Here is a 6,000-nt window from a genome sequence, read left to right on the forward strand (position 1 = left end):
GCCCACCCTCATCGGAGGGTCTGCCTTACAAGGGCTGCACTCGGCTAGAAATAGCCACACGAAATTATTATTACCATGTAACTGCTTCCCTTCATCTCCTTAACTTGCAGCTTAACCCCGGTATTTCCTTCTGAATTTCAACTCTCCCTATGTATGTCCCCTCTTCCTTCACTTCTCTATTGTCTCACATCCATCTCTATAATACTTGTAATCACATCATTGTATTTATCATACTCAAATAAAGCAACTTAGCATTACACCCCTCATAGCCAAGAGGCCCCTTAATCTCTCCCTACTCTACTTTACACACTGCCATTCCCATCTCCTTCTTCACCACACTTCTCCCCAACCCCGTCATCTCTCCTGGCCAGAGAGAGGGCGTTACCCTCTAGGTGGCCCGCCCCACCTCTTCCGGGTGGGGAATGAAAACGTTTTCGATGACAACGACGCTGATGTACCTCGTTTATTTAAGTTAATGAGAAATCACTTCTTGGACAAAGGTATTGTACTACCTTGAAAAAAAAAACCAGCAACGAAAAATGTGATTGAAATATTATTGGTTCTGGATAGCAGTGAATTTAAAATGTGTCCTAAGCTTTCTCAGCAGCATATTAATGTGATAGGCAGGGAGCGACAGCGTGTACGATTAGCAGCTGAATTGTTTTCTAACACAACAGCACAGGCTACCCGGTTTTTTTATGCCAGACCAAGGACATGTTAGTGCATTCATAAGCTTGCCGATGGGACACTAGACATTTTGAATTCTAGAATACCTGAGAGTGACAAGCCACTTGCATGTGGGTTTGGCATTCATCGCGATAAACAGGAGGAATGCCTAACAGAATTTTATGAATTGTGAGAACATGCGTATTGGCTCTGCGAAACATGCTTCCCTTTCAACAAGGATTTTTGAAAAATATCAGTTCCCTGCTTGGCCTTTTCAAAGACATGGAATCTTTCAGTGTTAAATACATTCTCACAGCATGTTTGAATCAAGATTGTCTGGAAATTTTCTTTTCGCGCCTAAAAGGTCTTGGACATTTCTATGATCATCCTTCTCCACCTGATGTCAAAAATAGGATCAGATTGTTGTTGTTAGGAGCTAATTCCTACAATATTCCTCTTTCCAATGTGTCACCTGTAGCTCCTGCCGAAGGAGAATTTGTTATGTCGGCTATGTTTGGCAACATCCTCCCAGACATGGCTGAAGCTCTGGCATTGAATGAGGGTGACAAGGATATTAATGGCATTGAACTGCCAGCTGTTGATAGAGATGATCTATCCTTACAGGAAGATACCGACTGTTGTGTGGAGGGATTCAAATAAGTTGCGGGGTTCATCGTATATTGCTGCTGAAAATTTGATAGGTCCTTGGGCACGCCCACAGGAGAGGTGTTGACACCACCTGATGACCCAAGTCTGGGGTGGGTACACGTGCTGTCTCGTGGAGGTTTGCTCGTCCCTTCTGCTGAAAAGCCATTTTCCTGACGTTCATCCCCAAGTCTTGAAAACATATTGTCGCTGCCGGGACAAAACCTCCTATGTGAAATATTTTAGCTTAGAACTTTGGACGGTAAGGTTCTGTCATCTAAGGTTCAATATTGTGTGAATATTGTCAAGGCATTCTGCTGCGGGTCAGTATATCTCCAAAAATATTATCACATAGGAGGTTTTGTCCCGGCAACGATGATATGCTAAGATCCGAACCTTACTCCGTTTGCGTTGGTTGGCTACAAAACAGAAATCAAAAAACATATACGCTGCCCATAAGAGAAAAGCGAGAATATGGCATTTATCAACAAAGTAAGTGTTTTCAAGGTCAAGAAGTGCTCGTGACAGTTGTATTTGTTGTTTCAAACTTCATTTGCAAAGCCACGGTACCTTTGCCTTTTACGCAGAACTCGGAAAAGAACTAATTTCATACCCTGTCTTGCTTTCATCGACTACGATTCGAACTATAGCCCTTTTGATGCAAATTGAGTAGGTAGTGTATATACTAGACTGTAATACTCTTCTTGACTTATGTGAACGGAAAGAAAAGCAAACCATGTACTTGATGCTAGTGTTCCAAGACTTGAAGTTATTACATATCGCAATGTGTCCTGTAAGTTTTCACCATGAAGTGTTGAACAAATTAACAATGTTTTTGATATAAAACAAACCCCATCTGTCAGCCTTAGTGAGGTGCAGATTCCATGCAATTTGTCTTCACTAAGGTAAAAGTGAACAATAGTTAATATATTATAGTCTCATTTGTCCTGAATACGTTGATTTAAACCTAAAATATCACGCACTTCTAAGTACCTCTTATATTGTAGCATTACGATGTTATACTTTACCTTGTACAGAATATTTGTTTCTATAGAATACATTGGACGACGTTCGAAAATTCTAAAATATCACTTCGGCATATTATTAAAATGTGAAATATTACCCGCGCACTAATATAATCTGCCGTCAGCTATGTTTCATGGTGACGTCACAGCAACAGCCAATGGCAGCCCGTAACGCGGTAACCTTGAGTTCATGTATCATTCAATTCTATGCAATCAACTGCTGCAAACACTGCAGAGTTTATAGAAATGTGTGATACTTTGTCTGATATTTTTAATTCTTCAAGTCTCAGTAGCCCCAAAGAGTACAGGAGAACTTTAAGCAATGACTCAAGGCATATGAAAAAGCTGGATGAAATTTGTGATTGTCTAGAACAATTCAAAGTTTTGAATAACCGCAAAGGCAACCCTCTTTCTATTCAGGGTTGGATAGACAATATTTCTGCACTAAAACTATTTGTGGTCTGAATTATATAGTGATTATGGTTTTCGTTATTTGCTAACCAAGAGGCTCACACAGGACTGCATTGAAAACATTTTTTCCATCATCGGAGCAAGAGGAGGTAAGAATGTAACCCCAGATGCAACAAAATTTTGCAATGCCATAAGGAGTGTTATGATAAATCAATTGCTCTGTGCTTCTGATGACAGTTGTGAATCTGATGTTGCAGACTTTCTACTGACTCATAACGATGTGATGAAGTGCAATTTTGATGCTAATGTCACTCAACAGTATGAGTTAAGTGATCAGGTAACTGATTATGACCATGATATAATACAGGAAAATGCAGACCATTATGTCATGGGCTGGGCATGTAGCAAATTTCCCCATGCTGTGTGTAGGGTTGTATTGTCATCTCATGATAATGATTATAGCATGAGAAACTTGCACATAGAAATGAAAAAGTATGACAATTCTAAAATGAAGTTTCCAAATATTTGTGGGGGAAAGTTAGGTGCTAAAATATCAGGAACATTTGAAAATAGTTTTTGTCAGTTTTTGTCAGAAAGCACACATGGGATTAAAAGAAAATTAACTGACAGGTTTTTGTCACTGAATGAATTTAGTGCAGGCATATGTAACAGCTGTGTAAAATTACTGACTGACAAGTTTTTCAAAGTCCTTATAAAGGCATATGTGAATAGAACCAATGACTCAACACTGAAAAATATTGCCTGCAAAAATACGAGGTTGAAAAAGATATTGCATGTGTGATTTGCTCTTGAAGACTGTAGCCCCTAGTCATAACATGACAATATAACGTTTTAATTTTATAATACATTTGTTTTATTCTTATCTCTGGTTCATTCAGATCAATATCCAGCTTTTTCCTTCCCTATATTATGTTGCAAGAACGACGCAAACGTCTTAAAATCTGTATTTCGTTGGGTTGAAAGTCAAAATGTGTAGTGTTTAGGGCTGGAGCAGATACAACGTAACCGTTTTATTGCAAACGTTTCCGGAACACAACCCTTGTCGAATGAAACCGTTGCAAGAAAATAACAGTTGCAGTTGCGCTCTGCTGTTGCGTTCTTTGCCAGGCGCCAGCACCGATCAAGTGGTGTTTCAAGTTTCACAACCGATACGTATACAAAACTGCCTTCCGCAATCGTTGCGTTTCTTGACACTGGGTTTTTCCAGTGTAACTCACAGGTCAGATAGGCCGTTCTGAAGAACTGCCCTGCTATTGAATGATCACCGAGAGCCATAATAGACAGTGCTACCCCAGATTCTATGGCTTTCGTGTTGTAAGGTGCAGTTAGTCGAGTATTTTTAGAGTTAATCTTGTTAGTTATTCTAATTAGCCTCCATTCAGTCATGAAATACAGAACTACCGGGCGAGTTGGCCGTACGGTTAGGGGCGCCCGGCTGTGAGCGTGCATCCGGGAGATGGTGGGTTCGAACCCCACTATCGGCAGCCCTGAAAATGGTTTTCCGTTGTTTCCCATTTTCACACCAGGCAAATTCTGGGGCTGTACCTTAATTAAGGCCACGGCCACTTCCCATTCCTAGGCCTTTCCTATCCGTTCGTCGCCACCTGTTTCGGTGCGACGTAAAACAAAAGGCAACAAACAACAACAAATACAGAACTAGTGGATCTTTAGATGCCGTGACATTTAACATTTAAAACTACCGTAATACGAAAACATAACATGACTTCAAATCTGATTCTGTAATGACAGACACACACTCACAAAGGCGATCGTGAGTTGAGAATCAACCTTTTACGAACAACTAAAAACATAGCTATTAATCAAGGCTTAATACCGCCCCAGTTTAAAGAAGGAAGAGAACTACGAGCATTATTCCACTTCTAGGTCGCAGAAAATACCGTAATTTAAGATTATTTTGTTATGGATTTTTAAATTACGTTGATATTCGGATACATTTATTTGTAATTTCTATGTTATGTAGCCTACGGTAGTAGATTTTAAAACACACGGTAATTTTAAATTCCTCTAACCCACATTTCCGGTAGTCTGAATAGGTAACAATGTATAGCAGTAGGTTAGAAGAGTGTTAGAAACAAGAAAGTCGACCAAACTATTATGCTCATTCAAGTTTGGAGGTTGTTTATGACATAACCAATAAGCCTATAAAAAAACCAATCACACCATAATGTTCCTCGTTTTATTTCACGTTAGTCACGAACGTTTGGAATTTTAAATTTGTATTTTAATTTTTTTTATTTTTATTTTTGTCAAATGGAAGGCAGGAAGTGCCCGTTTCTAAACGTGTTTCAACAATGCGTCAAGTTTAAGAAATTATTTCTCAAAACACGTCATCAGATCGAATCCAAATTTTAACACACAATATACAATGTAATGTTTTATACATTATTTATAAATTTAAGAATTTTATGTTCCCAAGAAAAAAAAAGCTGTTATTCATTTTGTAAGAAAACTTTTTTCTCCAATGGTTATGCTATATGACTGTGAAATTCGTAATGAATTCAATTCATTTATATCAGTCTGTATTTATATTGGATAGAATGATATACATCACTCACTGGCCGGTACAAGGAAAGATGTGAGGCGTTGCCGCGCACTCCCTTGTTTATTCGGTAGGAATAGGAGTACGTTATTTATATTTTGCAACATTGCAACCGTTTTATATAACGGTTGTCTGCGCGAAACTCAAGGTTTTTAAACACTACTGAAACTGTTTTGCCCAACGCGTTAAGTATTCCCTGCGAACCGCTAGATGGCAGTACTATGCGCTGTCGCCGCTGCTCTGCGTGTTAAGTGAGGAGAGTTTCTAACCTCTTTGGTTTCCACTATTACAATAATACATTTATGGCCAATGAAGTTTCACTGTTATCATATTAAGCTATTTGACTCCACTCATTCTCTTTGCCACTTATCATCCCTCATTTCCCATCCCCCTGTGGGTGGGGGCGGTAGAATAACACCCACGGTATCCCCTGTCTGTCGTAAGAGGCGACAAAAAGGGGCCTCAAGGGCTCTGAACTTTGGAACGTGGGTTGGTGACCACGGGGCCCTTAGCTGAGTCCTGGCATTGCTTCCACTTGTGCCAGGCTCCTCGCTTTCTTCTATCCTATCCGACCTCTCTTGGTCAACACTTGTTCTTTACCGACCCCGACGTTATTAGGTTTGCGAGGGCTAAGGAGTCTTTCATTTTCACGCCCTTCGTGACCCATGTCTT

General features: G+C 39.8%; 1 protein-coding gene across 1 annotated transcript in view; it reads right to left on the bottom strand.

Annotated features, from left to right (window-relative positions):
* LOC136884799 (E3 ubiquitin-protein ligase TRAIP) overlaps window positions 1-5,448 on the bottom strand; it is a 164,142-nt gene extending 158,694 nt beyond the window's left edge. The window contains exon 1 of the mRNA XM_068229982.1: window positions 5,345-5,448. The gene's annotated coding sequence lies outside the window, so the exon portion shown is untranslated. The remainder of the gene's footprint in view (window positions 1-5,344) is intronic.
* Between the last annotated feature and the right edge of the window lie 552 nt (window positions 5,449-6,000).

This window comes from Anabrus simplex, chromosome 13 (assembly GCF_040414725.1).
Source record: "Anabrus simplex isolate iqAnaSimp1 chromosome 13, ASM4041472v1, whole genome shotgun sequence".
In the NCBI taxonomy this organism is placed as follows: Eukaryota; Metazoa; Arthropoda; class Insecta; order Orthoptera; family Tettigoniidae; genus Anabrus; species Anabrus simplex.